Source organism: Bos grunniens, chromosome 24 (assembly GCF_055505025.1).
Source record: "Bos grunniens cultivar Pamir isolate PY7600 chromosome 24, Bosgru_T2T1.0, whole genome shotgun sequence".
Classification (NCBI taxonomy): domain Eukaryota; kingdom Metazoa; phylum Chordata; class Mammalia; order Artiodactyla; family Bovidae; genus Bos; species Bos grunniens.
In genome coordinates, this window is record NC_141188.1 from 33,878,973 (window position 1) to 33,895,079 (window position 16,107).

Genomic DNA, 16,107 nt, shown 5'->3' on the forward strand with positions numbered 1-16,107 from the left:
CACAGCGATTTTGGAGCCCAAGAAAATAAATTCTGTCACTGTTTCCATTGTTTCCCCATCTTTTTGCCATGAAGTGATGGGACCAGATGCCATAACCTTCATTTTTTTGAATGTTGAGTTTTAAGCCAGCTTTTTCCACTCTCCTCTTTCACTTTCATCAAGACACTCTTTAGTTCCTCTTCACCTTCTGCCATTAGGGTGGTGTCATCTGCATATCTGATGTTACTGATATTTCTCCCCACAATCTTGATTGTGCTTCATCCAGCCCAGCATTTTGCATGAGGTACTCTGCATATAATTAAATAAGCAGGCTGACAATATACACCCTTGAGGTACTCCTCTCCCAATTTTGAACCATTGTTCCATGTCCACTTCTAACTGTAGATGCCTGACCTGCATACACGTTTCGCAGAAGGCAGGTAAGGTGGTCTGGTATTTCCATCTCTTGAAGAATTTTCCACAGTTTGTTATGATCGACATACTCAAAGGCTTTAGCATAGTCAGTGAAGCAGAAATATATGTTTTTCCGGAATTCTCTAGCTTTTTCTATGATCCAACGGATGTTGGCAATTTGATTTGAAGTGCAGACTACCACAGATGCAATGACAAGAGCCGAATGGTGACATTGCAGGAAGCAAGGAAAAGGCAGAGTAGTGTTCTAAGCAAGAGAATTAGTTGATATGATTGAAATTTTGGAAACAGCCTCTTACTACAGAGTGAAGAATAGATTAGGGCTGCATGTGGGAGAAAAGGTAGGGTGGGGAGAATAAGGAAGAGAGACCAGAGTGCTTGCCACTGAGAATGAGAACAGGAGGGAAGCGGGAGAGGAGCTGCACTTTGAGTTGTGCTGAGTTGGACGCACAGGTGTATGGTCAGAAGTTCAGCAGTGGTTTTTGGACCCGTGTTACAGATTGGTGAGACATGAGCAGACAGAGAGTTAGGAAGCCATGGGGACATGGAGCTCTTCTACGGAGAGTGTGAGGAGAGGGGAGTTTAAGGAAGAACCTGCAACACTGCGGGGAAGGAGCTCAGAGAAAGTGAGGGAAGAGCATTCCAAGGAGGCAGGAAGTGGTCACTGGCGTCAGATGTGGCCAAGGGTCAGTTAAAGTTAGGACTCTTAAGGGGCTCTTTGGCTTTTGCAACAGGGAGGCCTTTGGGGTTCCCAACAGGAGCAGTTTCAGTGGAGTAGTGGGAGCAGAAGCTGCTACAGAGAGAAGATGATAGAGTGCAGAGGAGATGGTGAGAGCCAGTGGAGACTGAGTTTTAAAGCAGTTTAACTCCAAAGGAGTTATTGATGCTGAAGCTGAAGCTCCAATCCTTTGGCCACCTGATGGGAAAAGCCGACTCATTGGAAAAGACCCTGATGCTGGGAAAGATTCCTGGTGCAGGAGGAGAAGGGGATGACAGAAGATGAGATGTTTGGATGGCATCACTGACTCAAGGGACATAAGTTTGAGCAAGCTCTGTGAGATAGTGAAGGACAAGGAAGCCTGGTGCGCTGCTGTTCATGGGGTTGCAAAGAGTCAGACACGACTGAGTGACTAAACAACAAAAACTCTGGAGGAGGAGGGAGACAGGGTACCACCCTCTGGAGGAGGGTTTTTAAAAGATGGCAGCGATTAGGCAACCCTTGTGGAGTGGATTCATCTCGAGAGTTGGAAGATCTAGGAGAGGGTTGATGGACAGGGTTGCTGAGGAGGGGGCTCGGCAACACTGAGCGGGGTTCTGGCCTTTGACAGGAGGAAACGTAAGAAAGGCGTGACTGCAGGTAAGCATGTTGGTTTGGTGGTAAGAAGATCAGGGGGTTCTCAACTCATGGTTTTGTGTCCTTGGTAAGAGTGCAAATGAACATGTTAGTCACTCAGTCGTGTCCGAGTCTTTGTGACCCCATGGACTGTAGCCCACCAGGCTCCTCTGTCCATGGGATTCTCCAGGCAAGAATACTGGAGTGGGTTGCCATTTCCTTCTCCAGGGGATCTTCCCGACCCAGGGGGTCGAACATAGGTCTCCTGCATTGGCAGGTGGGTTCTTTACCACTGAGCCACCAGGGAAGCTGTCCTTGGTAAAGTGGGCAGCACAGTCATCTGCTGAGGGTGTTCTGGGGAGCTGGCAGGGAAGGGATTTTAGGAGAAAAGAAAGTGCAGTGAAGAGCAGGAAATGAAGCTCAGTCCTGGCCCCTTATCTTCTCACTCTGTTCTTTGTCCCTAAGCCATCTCCTGCAAAGCTCAATGCTCACATCCCCTTGACAAAGATGGTCACAGATGTAGTTCTCTGGTTCAGAGCTCACCTCTGAGCTCTCAACCAGAGTCTACCTGTCACCTCCATTTGAGCCTCCCCAAGCTCTTTCCACTACCTGCTCCTGCAGTTTCCACTCAGAACTGCTAACAAGGAAGGACAAAGGATTGCTGGGCAGCGCTGAGAATCCAGCCAGTGTCCGTCTCACGAGTCTCACTGTGGTCTGCACCGTGTAAGGTCCTGCGCTAGTTTATGTTGCCCACCCCCTCTTAGCCGGTTTTGCTCACAGTCTTATCTGCTTAAAAACCATTTGTTCTATTTTTTAGGTTTGGCTGAGACAGTACATTTAAAAATATTCCATGCACTATGTCTCCTCTTTTCCAAGAGTTCTTATGTAAAAGTTGTATACATTCCTGAATTTTGTTATCATTCAGTTGCTCAGTCATGTCTGACTCTTTGTGACCCCATGGACTGCAGCACACCAGGCTTCCCGGTTCTTCACTATCTCCCAGAGTTAGCTCAAACTCATGTCTATTGCATCAGTGATGCCATCCAACCATCTCATCCTCTGTCGTCCCCTTCTCCTCCTGCCTTCAGTCTTCCCCAGTATCAGTCTTTTCCAATGAGTTGGTTCTTCACATCAGGTGGCCAAAGTATTGGAGCTTCAGCTTCAGCATCAGTCCTTCCAATGAATATTCAGAGTTGATTTCCTTTAGGATTGACTCATTTGATCTCCTTGTAGTCCAAAGGACTCTCAAGAGTCTTCTCCAGCATTTCCGTATGCTCAGATCCTATCCATTAATGGCTGAACTTTTTTTTTCAAGCTTTAAACTTTTTATTTTGTATCAAGGTATAACTGATTAACAATGTTGTGGTAGTTTCAGGTGAATTAATGGCTTAACTCTAAAAGCCATCTTTCCTCTAAAGCATTCACTAATATCCCTGGCTTGCAAACGAAACTTTCTTCCTTATTCCTCCTTTATCTGAAGTTTTCTTATGGTTCTTATTATTTTCTATCTCTTAATTCACCTGCTGATTTATAAGTCTTACATTGCCTCATCTGTGTCCCTAGATTCTTAAATTCCTGAAGGCAAGGCTGTTTCAGAGTTATCTTTTTCTCTCTCAGCCTGAAACAGTGCCTTGCACATGTATCCACTCACAAAGTCATGTCAGTTACTAGGTTAATATGTATATACTGACTAATGAGGACACGAATTAATCGATGATGAATGAGAGGTTCTCTGCTGTTATAAGTCCTTGCATGTCATTACTCTAATCTTCTTTCTGTTGGTAATCCTACAATGTCATGGATATTTGTGCATGATTCACAAATCTGTTTCTAGCCCTAAGCTTTTGCCCCCAATAAATTCTCACATCTTCAGTTTCTTGCTGCATCTCTCAAACTTATTGTGTTGAAAATACTCATTTCCCATTTCCTATTGTTTCTGATCTAAAGCTGTAGCGAAGCGTATATACCACCACTTCTATACATCTTTGTTCTAGTCCTCACTGATCTCGTCTTCCCAAATTCTTTAGAATTTGTTTTATCAGTTATAAGTGTTGTCATGTTTTTTTTTGTTAGTTTCCATTGTATACTTTGCTTCCAAAATTAGATTATAAACTTCATGAGGCCACGAATCTGTTTATGAATGTAATCACTCTTTTTTTCTGCACTACCTCCATTCTTTCTCTGATCTCTTTTCTCTCCCAATTCTATCAATTGAGGAAAAAATCACCACCACCAGGGGGCAGTGGAGAGGTCAAGATAATGAGGTTGGGAAAAAGGCAAAGTTTAGTTTCATAAAGTGGATATAACAGTACTAAGATTACTGTTTCTAGTTTTATAGAAACATATGTGATTTGCTTAATCCTGGGTGCTAAATTTTAAGAGATAAAAGTACAAACTGGGTTTCAGAATGCTACGACCACTGGAGCCTGATCACAGGCTGGAGCCTCTGGAAATGTAAGCCCAGGAAAGAGTAATTAAGGCAGCTCACTCTAGTCTTCTTTAACTTTTTAAAATAACAGCCTGTGGAAGGCTAATACAGTTTATTCCATTTATCTTTACATTGAATACCTGGTGAGAGCTGTGTGGAGTGGGTATTTGCCTCTGTAGGAGGAACTTCTACCAGTAATAATTCAGCCAGGAGAGTGGTTTGAGTTGCACAGAGGAGCCCCGATGGCTACAGTCCGCAGGGTCGCAAAGAGTTGGACACAACTGAAGTGACTTAGCACACACGTGAGGCGGTGATCCAGGAAGTTCCCGGGCTCCAGACAGGTAAATTCCTCTTTGCAATGTGGTTGAAGACCATCTGGCTTTATGTGTGATGTTGGGCTGGTAGGTTTCTGCTGACTCTTCCAAATCTAAGATCCAGGAGTCTGGAATCTGATCTGTACTTCCAACTCAGGCCCCAGGCTGGCCCATCAAACCCCCTTTCTTCCATCTTTGTGATTTCACCAAGTGAACTCACGTGGCATGCTATGGCCACTCATCAGGTGTTGACAGGTGACTCTGGAATGGACAGTGGGAGTAACTGGGGATCTGGAAAAGAGATGTGTTCTAGAAGTTTCAAAAGAGTTGCAGAGACCTTGAAGCGAAGGGTGGCTGTTGTAAGGCAGTATCGACAGGATTGTTTGTTAGAGATCAAGAGCAGGAGAGCTGAGAAAAAGAAAGGGGTCATCATGGGGTGAGGCTCTTTCTGGGTTCAAGGAACAGAGAAACAGGTTACATTAGGTGTAAAAGTGTAGGAATTTACTGCAACGATATATAGAGATAAAAGCAGAAACATCTGTGCTGCCCTGACAGGTGGTTGGAGACACAGCTGAAGCCAGTAGTTAGCGCCTTCTCAGCAGGAAGCCTCACCCTTCATGCCCTACACAGGTCTCAATCTCTCTCTGCTCTTGCCTCAGAGATTCCCAGTCTCCTCTCTTCTCTCCTTCTTGACCACCCATGGTTTCTGCTTTCTCTCTGCCTTCACTTTCCTCTGTATGTTTTCCTGCTTCTGCCCTAAACACTGTACTTTGTGTATTGCACAGTCAAATGGACCCACAGAGAATCGAGATGGTTTATACTAGACAGTTTATACTCGTAGTTTACTACTACCCAGCAGAGATCTATTCTGTTGGGCAGAGCATGTCTGCAGACTTTTGGTAAGCCTGAAGGAAGGTGCTGTTTGTCAGGTCCCGCCCCTGCACATTCCACTGAGCCAGGAATCAGAGGCTGTGTAAGGAAGCCCTCAAAGAGGGGCTGTGGGCAAGGCGGACTTTCTGAGGCTTCCAGGAAGGGGTAGTGTAATTGTCAGGCACACTGCTTGACCAGACAACTGTGGATGACATCATAGCCTTGATGGTATTGGGTTAATAATAACTACAAAGTACTTAATATGTAGGTGTAGGGGAAGGTTAATTTCCCCCAACTCAACAGTTTATCTGGATTTGCCTGGTGACATCTGACCTGTTTTTCAGCATTCCAGATAATAATTACCCAAAGTCCTCCCCAAAGTCTCAGTCCATAAAACCCTCCTTTTAATAAGCCTTAATAAGCCTTTAGTGCGCCTTCTGCAGCACTTCAAAATCACACAGGCACCAGGGGAGTGTTTTTAAAACATGCAGTTTGTGAAGTGCATTCTGCGGCATTTCAGGCTTAAGACAAAACTGCAGGGATGCAAACATCGGGTACTATCATCTGAAGGGAATCTTATTCTGGTGGGAAACGCTGGGATGTGGGGTGGGCAGTAGTAGTTGTGGGCTCCTGGGCTTCCCAGATGACTCAGTGGTAAAAGAATCCGCCTGCCAATGCAAGAAACATAAGAGACGCAGGCTCGATTCCTGGGTTGGAAGATCCTGTGGAGAAGGAAATGGCCACCCACTCCAGTATTCTTGCCGGGAAAAGCCCATGGACAGAGAAGCCTAGTGGACTACAGTCCATGGGGTTGCAAAGAGATGGACATGACTTTGCAACTGAGGATGACGAAATTATCTGAAACAAGCAAATGAAAGAACCCTAAGTGGATCCAGTCTGAACCAGGCCATGGGTAATTCTGATGAAGCACACTGTGATCTGAAGATGGTTAACTTTCCAGTTGGGTCAGGCAGGCCTGGGAATGGCAGGGCAAAGAGTGAGTTTCTCCCAAACACCTTTCCTATTCACCCAGAGCTACCAATTCTGTCCTAGTTACATTCATTGTAGATAAAAGGGTGACACAGTAACTTTAACATGCTCCATCTGCGAAGTTAAAATATCTACCTGTTCACAAGCTCAGAAGAGTTTATTAATTGTTTCCAGATGTTCTGTGTCTATCAAACACTTCTCAAAATAGAGTATGATACAGTTGGGGGCAATATAGTAATTCTTTGTTGTTATAGAATAGCACTATCCATTATGGTTGCTGCTGGCCACATGGTAGCCACATAAGGAAGTGGGCTTCCCTCATAGCTCAGTTGGTAAAGAATATGCCTGCAATGCAGAAGGCCTGGGTTTGATTCCTGGGTTGGAAAGATCCCCTGGAGAAGGAATTGGCAACCCACTCCATTATTCTCACCTGGAAAATCCCACGGACAGAGGAGCCTGGCAGGTTACAGACCATGGGTTTGTAAGAGTCGGACACGACTTAGCAACTAAACCACCACCAGCCACATGGTGGCTATTTAAATTAAAATTACATAAAACTCAATTCTTTAATCACACTAGCCAAAGTTCAAGAGCTCAGCAGGCATATGTGGCTGGTGGCTACTGTACTGGACAGGGTAGAATTATATTAATAGAACATTTCTATCATTGCAGAAAGTTGCATTGGACAGTAGTGCTTTACAATAAGAATTGTTACACCCTTGACGTGTTTATATGTATACTAACGGAGAAGGCAATGGCACCCCACTCCAGTACTCTTGCCTGGAAAATCCCATGGATGGAGGAGCCTGGTAGGCTGCAGTCCATGGGGTCGCTAAGAGTGGACATGACTGAGCGACTTCACTTTCACTTTCATGCAATGGAGAAGGAAATGGCAACCCACTCCAGTGTTCTTGCCTGGAGAATCCCAGGGACGGGGGACTCTGGTGGGCTGCCGTCTATGGGGTCACACAGAGTCAGACACAACTGAAGTGACTTAGCAGTCAGAAATAAAAATGCGGAAGAGATACCTTTTCCTAAAGATTGTCTACATATATATCAAAGAGACGCCTGTAAAAATATGTACAAGGAGTGATCTTACCAAGATTAGAACTTTTTATTGGTAGTCATGGTGATTACCTCCTGTTACTTTCATCTTCCTATTGGCTAGGATGTTTACAAACTCAATTTCGTGAACTGAAAAAAGAAATGAGTAGTGAATTTAGGCAATTAAATCATGTTAGTGAGAATTAAGGCTTTTGTGAAATAATGTGGATAATTTATTCAGGTAGTCAATTTTTGTTTTGGCTGTGAAGGTAATTCAGTATTCTTAGAAAATAAGCTCTGAAGTTTCCTTGTGAGGCAAATATGACTGCCTTAGTTACCACACAATTCACCCTTGAAGGATTGTGCTCTTCAAGTGCCTTTTTCACTAAGAAAAGATGATGCTAGCCTAGGGCATATAAGCAAGGTTTCTTGTGTTCTCCAGGAACATTCTAAGAGATCTGACACATCATGTATCACAGACAAGTGCAATAGGTTCTCAACCAGGTTTCTAGACTTAACTGAAAACCTACGTCCCTTAAATATGATACCTGTTATTAATGTTCATTACAGAAGAACATGTTCATTAAATACACTGGAAAATACAAGACAGTTGAAAATTTTTTCGTATGCTCGTAACTTCGTCTTTTTCAGCTATGCATGTTTTTAAAAGGTGTAATTACACTACAGTGTGTACTTTCATATAATAGACTATGTATTAACTACTCTGGCTAGACCTGTTGTGCGAGTCCGTAGAGATGGACTCTATGAAAGCTGTGTGATGGGGGGACGAAGTGAAGGAAAACTTAAATCTCTCTTTAAGCATACCTTACTCATATCCACGGAGAAGGCAATGGCACCCCACTCCAGTACTCTTGCCTGGAAAATCCCATGGACGGAGGAGCCTGGTAGGCTGCAGTCCATGGGGTCGCTAAAAGTCGGGCAGGACTGAGCAACTTCACTTTCACTTTTCGCTTTCATGCACTGGAGAAGGAAATGGCAACCCACTCCAGTACTCTTGCCTGGAGAATCCCAGGGACGGGGGAGCCTGGTGGGCTTCCGTCTATGGGGTCGCACAGAGGCGGACACGACTGAAGCGACTTAGCAGCAGCAGCACTCATATCCATCTTAGATGCTTACACCTGTATAGGATTTAAAGATCATCATGTGACATGTGAAAAGAGAGGTGCAACTAATTTACACTGCCGATTAAGTTCCCACGAGTAAAGTCGCAACCAAAGCAGAAAAGAAAAAACCTGGGCAGCTGGGTAATGCACTGAGTATTTATAAATATATTTGCTTTGGCTTGGAGGGCTTCCTTTCCGTGCCACAGCTCTTGGGTGTCCTCGAAGTAGGGTCCGTACTTCTCTTGGGGCGGGGCGTGTGGAAGAAGCGTGAAGTCCTTGTTCCTCCAGACAGCAGTTGGCAAATCCTGGAACCATCCGCGGCGATCCGAGCGGGACTGGAGCGTGCTGGGGGCGGGGCGTGCCAGGTCGGGGGCGGGGCGTACCATCCGGGGGCGGGGCCGGGGGCCGAGCGCGCCACACGGCCCGCGCGCCGGTCACGTGGTGCCCGGGCAAGGCGTAAATAAAACCGGAGCGCGCGCGCGCTCGCGGGGCTGGTAGCGCGGAGGGGCGGTGCCACCTCGCTGAGTGGTCCCAAGCGGCCTCGCGCTCCGCCGGGCGCTGGGATCCCCGAGACCGACGATCCGCCGGGCCGCGAGTCTTCCGGGAGTGCGAGCCAGGTGACGGCCGCCTCCTGGGCGTGACGCGGGCAGCCTGCGATTGTGGTCCCCACCCCGGGAGATCTGGAACCCGGGTGACCGCGTAGGTCAGTTTCCTAGGGCCGGCTTCAGGGCAAGCGGGCTCTTCCCTGCATGGTGCTGGGGGAGGTCTGTCCGCGCGTGGTGGGGAGTGAGGGCACGTCTCCGAGGATGGGCAGAGTCTGGGTCTGGAGGTACCAGGCTCGGACCCAGACCTCGACCGCCCCGAAGTCCCTGGCTGCTCCGGCGCTGCAGGGAAGTTGTTGCAAGTAGTAAGACGTTGGCATTTCCACTCTGGGTGTTAGGACTTCGTCCCGGTGTCTCGTGCATTCCCTGAGAAGTCATCAGCTGCGTGCTTTCTAGGTACTTGGATGTGTGCATCCCAACTTTGAGTTTCCTACTATCCTGAGGAGGGTTGATTCACAGTGGAAGTCACGAGCTGTTCACGTGACCCTTCTCACTGTGTGCCTCGTGGTCAGTTCCCACTAGCACCAAAGACCATCAAAGGAGTTCAGAAACAGTATGAAAGATTGCAGCTGCCGAATAGAAACAATGCTGCAGTCCACGGGGTCGCAAAGAGTCGGACATGACTGACCGACTGAACCGAATAGAAACAAAGATTTATTTACCCGGTGGCCCTGCTGTTTGGCAGGAGGCGTTGAAAAGTGTTGCCTTCATGTAGTTAATGTTAGTTGTGAAAGTCTTAGCTTTATGCAGATAGTGAAGTGAACCGTTGGCATGTGATATTAAGTTAAACTAGACTGTTAGAATGTTGCAAATTTAGTGATTAGGTGTTTGTGGGTAGAATCAGAGATGTATTTTTCTTGATAATCTCAGCCATATGGTAATATTGTAATTGATGCATTCTGGGTTTAGAGTTCAGAATGTCCTCACCTCTTATTTCAGAATTTGAAAAATACTTCGATTTGTTTTGATGGCTTAGGAGTGTTCGGGTTCTGACTCTGATGCAAGGACGTTTTTTGCAGTGAGTAGTAGGTATAGTTTCTGGATCCCCCTGCTGAAATTTTAAAGGTCTCGGTGTTAATTACAGAATAGTTACAAAATCCACCCTCTTTTCCTCCCCTAGTTCTACTCTAGGAGCTCTACCTACTACAATCTGTGGGTGGAGAAAGGGGAGAAAACTGTCAGTAATGGTTCCTTTTTAGAAAGTATCTTTTTCTTCTAGCCTTGAGCAACTGATAGGCAAAACAGGAGTTAACTGCTGCAAGTTGAATAGATTTATCTGAAGCAGTTGTGTATTAGTGTAGGGTTTTGCCAGGGCCTGTTTATCAGATGACACTTGTTGAATATCTCGTTTTTCCTCAGTAAAAGGTTGTGGGGTGGCTGATCCTTGTCTCTGGAGGCTCTCAGCCTTGCAGGTATTATTTGCACAGCACTTACACCTGTAATTCAGAGCAGCTAAATGTTATTTCTGTAAAACATTGCTTTTTCCACCCTTTCCCCAAAGCAAAGGGAAATGATGCTTGTTTGGAACCAGCAACTAGGTAGAAAAATACAGCCAGTTTCTTTTGCATGATAACATGATGCATTGTCTATTTAACAAAATAAAATTTTTCTTCATGTGGTTTTATTTTACCTAGACACATCTGTATTTAATCATAATATATCAATCTTCATGCTTTGACAGTTTCTTACCTCTTGCTATTACAAGGAGCTGAGCTTTTGTACATTATGTGTATTCACTGAGAAAAGTAGTCAGGAGAAAGTAGAAATCATCTTAACTAATAACATATGGGGGAGAAAGCCAGGGCATGTAAAAAAAATTTGAAGTGGTTAATAAGCCAAGTCTGTTGGTAATTAGAACTTTATTGATTTGTAAATTCTTTCCAGATCCTAAAAAAGGACAGGTGTTAGCAGTATAATTAGCAACAAGCTTATACCGATCTTTTCAGAAGTTATTAATAAGGGCTCAGAAAAGATACTTTCGTGCATTTTGTACAGAATATATTGGTGATCATATCATATAATTATCTTATAGAATGTTCTTGATCCCTAGAAATGTAGGGTTTTCTCACTTACGTGTCCTCTTTCACTAATAACGTAGGCAAGTATAAGAAATACTTTTTAAACGCTTAAAGAGGATGTAGTAGGTCACTCTGAGTCACTATATTCATCAACCAGCAAACAGGGAATTCCTGTGCTATACAGTGAAAGTGGCCTTTAACTGTACAGTTTCCTAGCATGTGACAATGAAAGGTAACCACATTTTTACTTTGGTTAAAGTTTTCCTTTAAAGAAAAAGTTCTGGTCATATAGTGGGTAACTGACCAGTACTGCAGTATATTTCATTAGGGTTTGGAAGATAATTTTCAAATGTGGAAATAGGATACATTTAAATACACTTTATCTGACATATAAGGAATTTTATCATTAGAACGTGGTAGTTGATCAGCCTTCTTTTGGTGAATATTATTGTTATATAAAACTATATTCATCTAATTTGTGGACTTCTATGGGTCCAACCTATTTTGAAACTATAGTTAATAGTTTTTAGAATCTATGAAGTTCAGATTCAAATCAGGGATGAATGTAAGTGTTAGTTCTTGGTTGTAAAAGCAGATAAAATGCATAGCAATTTCAGGTTTAATCACTTTCATAAAGCAGGGAAGCTTATTTAATTTTTACCGGTTCTTTTAAACATTAGCATTTTCAACTGAATGAAGAAAAATCATAGCAAGAAGGATTATTCTTTTATTATGTCTGTATGGCATCCAAGTCAGTATGGGTATGTAATGAATATGAATAAGAGAAGATAATGTAAATAGGTCAAATATAATTTGGTATAGGCATTTTACATTGATTTCAGTGGCTTACAAACTGTAGTAAGACATACTACAATTATAGCCAGGTGTCTCTCATTTCTCCTGCAAAAAGGATGATGCTTTTGATCTGGGTACAGAGTCCTGTTGAAGTTAGAAAGTTTCACTGAATTAAAAATAAAGCGATTTTTAACTTAATTTCATATTTTTAAAAGAAAGAGGCAGGTGCTTCCTAAAATGACTTTAAAATTTGCTGTCATTTTCCTTAAATTGCCATATCTTGGATATCTTATTTCAATGAGTAAAGCTTCTTAAAATGAGAGGATTAAGCTAAAATTCAGATTCAGCTTCCTTGGTGTTCACACATGTGAACAATAACTAGGATCAGGGACCTTTAATTTTAGAGGCTGAATTGAGTTTTATGAAGTATATAGCATTAATAATATTTCATCCCTTGACTAGAAGTTCTAAATTCTGGTTGTGGCTGGTAAAGTCATACCCTTAGCAAGTACCCTTCGTGCTGTTCAGTTTCTTCATCTCTAAAAGTGGTGTTAGGTTAAATATGAATCTGTCTGCTGCTGCTAAGTTGCTTCAGTCATGTGTGACTCTGTGCGACCCCATAGACGGCAGCCCACGAGGCTCCCCCGTCCCTGGGATTCTCCAGGCAAGAACACTGGAGTGGGTTGCCATTTCCTTTTCCAGTGCATTAAGGTGAAAAGTCAAAGTGAAGTCGCTCAGTCCTGTACGACTCTTAGCGACTCCATGGACTGCAGCACGCCAGGTTCCTCTGTCCATGGGATTTTCCAGGCAAGAGTACTGGAGTGGGGGTGCCATTGCCTTCTCCATGAATCTGTCTACCAAGGCTAAATTTCTAAAACAAGCAAAAATGCATTTAATTATTTGTGTTAGCAGAAATGTCATAGTTTTATACATATATGTTTGTATACACCTGTGTACAAATAGGTATATACACACATATACCTGGGATATAGAATATAAAAGAACTTAATAATTATTTGCTAGGAACTAATAAGATTGATAGCTGCTGCTGCTAAGTCACTTCAGTCATGTCCGACTCTGTGCGACCCCATAGACTGCAGCCCACCAGGCTCCCCTGTCCCTGGGATTCTCCAGGCAAGAACACTGGAGTGGGTTGCCATTTCCTTCTCCAATGCATGAAAGTGAAAAGTGAAGGTGAAGTCGCTCACTTGTGTCCGACTCTAGTGACCCCATGGACCTCAGCCTACCAGGCTCCTCTGTCCATGGGAACAAAGCTATTTTATTTCTGTTGTCATGTTTTAATAGTCACTTTTTAAATATTTTCCTTATATTAAAATATAGTATTGGAAAAATATCGGGGAAAAAATATACCATTAAGCAGTTGAGTACTTTGGAATACAGTGCTGAGCACGCTGGGGTTTTTTTTTTTTTTTGGTTTTAAAGACTTGGTTTGTAAAATATATTCATAAATATTTAATTTTTCTCACTATTCAAATTCTTAGCATACAGTATAATTCAAATATTTTAATAATGTATTACCAAGCATAAAATCAATATCTGAGAATTTTAAAAATAATCACAACATAGTCATAAGGTGTTTTGAATAGTTGGCTTCCTTTGACTTTTTACTAGTACAAAAGCTATTTGGCACTTGTTAGACTCATTTCAGATGCTTCCTCATTTTTTTAAATTGTAAATTACATAGAACATAAAATCTTAGCCATTTTAAAATATATTATGCAGTAGCCACTGTCTCTGTCCGTCTCTAGAACTTTCTTATCCCAAATGGAAGCTCTGTACCCATTAAACACTAACTCTCCATTTTCTTCTCTTCCAGCTTCTGTTCACCACCATTTCAATTTTTGGCTACATGAATTTGTCTGCTCCAAATATCTTATATAAGTGGAGTCACGTATTTGTCCTTTGGTGTCTGGCTTATTTCAAATAATGTGTTCTGGCTTCATCGTTATTGTGGCACGTTTCAGGATTTCATTCCTTTTTAAGGCTGAATAGTAGTCCATTGTACATTTGTAGTACATTTTGCTTATCCATTCATCTGCCAGGGGGCACTTGGACAACTTCCACCTCTTGGCTGTTGTGAAGAACACTTCTGTGATCGTGAACAGATACCTCTTTCAAGAGTCCCTTGAGTTCTTTCGGGCGTACACTCAGAGAAGTGGAATTGCTGGATCATCCGGTAATTTTATGTTTAAGTTTTTGAGCATCACCGTGCTTTCCTGATATTTTATGATGTCCCGTTAAACATTGCTGTATTTGTGATCTAATAAAGTTAGCCTTGGATGTCTTTGAATTTTAACTTCAGACACCTTTAAGAACTTTTTTGAAAGGTAATTTTTTTTTATTCTTGTAAGATTGCACCATGTGGCATGTGAGATCTTAGTTTCCCCAGCCAGGGATTGAACACAAGCCCCTCTGCACTGGGAGCACAGAGTCTTATCCACTGGACTGCCAGGGAAATCCCAAAGCACATCATTTAATATTTTGAATTTCTGGTACTTGAGTGAATTGGCTCTGATTATTGAACTTTACTGTCTTTGATTTCTCTAGGAATTTTCTTTTTTGATTCTGTAAAAGTTCAGCTGGAATAGTAAAGAAAAATAGACATTCAGTTTGTAACATAACAGACCTCTGACTGAATTGAATGAGTTGATTGCCCTTTAAGTTACAGTTTTAGGGTTTCTCTGCCAAGATTTCAGAGTTGTTAGAGCCACAATTTATCCACTGTAATTAATGGACATTTAGTGGCGTATATCAAGTATGCTGCTGCTGCTAAGTCACTTCAGTCATGTCCGACTCTGTGCGACCCCATAGACGGCAGCCCACCAGGCTCCCCCGTTCCTGGGATTCTCCAGGCAAGAACACTGGAGTGGGTTGCCATTTCCTTCTCCAAGGCATGCAAGTGAAAAGTGAAAGTGAAGTCGCTCAGTCGTATCTGACTATTCGCGACCCCATGGACTGCAGCCCACCAGGCTCCTCCATCCATGGGATTTTCCAGGCAAGAGTACTGGAGTGGGGTGCCATTGCCTTCTCCGATATCAAGTATAGGAACCAGTTTAATTAAGTAATGTACAGGCTTCCCTTGTGACTCAGCTGGTAAAGAATCCGCCTGAATTGCAGGAGACCTGGGTTTGATCCCTGGGGTGGGAAGATCCCCTGGAGAAGGGAAAGGCTTCCCACTCCAGTATTCTGGCCTAGAGAATTTCATGGACTGTATCATCCATGGGGTCGCAAAGAGTCAGACACAACTGAGCAACTTTCACTTCACTCAGAGTGTTTATACAAGAGCAAAATGTAAATTTGCTTTCCACAAAATAATTCAGAATTAGAAGCTTGTCTTCCCCAGTGAACCTTGGAGGAGGGAAGTCAAGGCAAAGTGGCTTCTAGTCTCCCAGTTTTTGAAGCTTAAGATGTTTTTGTCTATTTTCTTGAACATTCTCTTGGCCATTAAAATCTCGTTAATTAATCTTAAAAACAAGAGTTTGGAGCTGCATGTATGTGAAAAGAATGGCTGAATACATCCACAAAGTGATACTGAAAAATATCTATACTATGTGTACTGACAGAATGTTGTTCAAAATCTAGTCTCATAAGATGCACTAAGGTTTACTTGTCCTTCTTTTGGCTTAAACATCAGAGACAGTGCTTTTCTGAAATAAACTCTCCTGAGTCCAAAGAGTATTTTTTAACATCTATTCAACATTTGAATTTGGATTCTTTGATTTTTGTATTTTTTCTAAAGTTAACTGTTGTTCATTCACTAAGTTGTGTCCGACTCTGTGACCCCATGGACTGCAGTACCCCAGGCCTCCCTGTCCTTTACTATCTCCTGGAGTTTTGTCCAATTCATGTCCATTGAGTCATGAGTGATGGTGATGCTATCCACCCATCTCGTTCTCTGGTACCCCCTTCTCTTCCTGCCTTCAGTTTTTCCCATCATCAGGGTCTTTTCCAGTGAGTCGGCTCTTCACATCAGGTGGCCAAAGTATCAGTCCTTCCAATGAATATTCAGGACTGATTTACTTTAGGATTGACTGGTTTGATCCCCTTGAAGTCCAAGGGCTCTCAAGGGTCTTCTTCAGTGCCAGAATTTGAAAGCATCAGTTCTTCTGCACTCAGTCTTCTTTATGGTCCAGCTGTCACATCCATACATGACCATT

At 43.1% G+C, this 16,107-nt stretch overlaps 1 protein-coding gene across 11 annotated transcripts in view; it reads left to right on the forward strand.

The window, feature by feature from the left end:
• The first annotated feature begins 4,473 nt into the window (after nt 1–4,473).
• The window catches only part of OSBPL1A (oxysterol binding protein like 1A), a 235,807-nt gene continuing 224,173 nt past the window's right edge, over nt 4,474–16,107 (forward strand). For 5 of the 11 annotated variants that reach the window (XM_086372942.1, XM_086372946.1, XM_086372956.1 and 2 more), the window contains exon 1: nt 9,002–9,217. The gene's annotated coding sequence lies outside the window, so the exon portion shown is untranslated. Of the gene's footprint in view, nt 4,514–9,001; nt 9,218–13,766; nt 14,127–16,107 lie in introns of those variants that run through there. The other 6 variants (XM_086372943.1, XM_086372947.1, XM_086372951.1 and 3 more) reach the window with 3 other exon arrangements.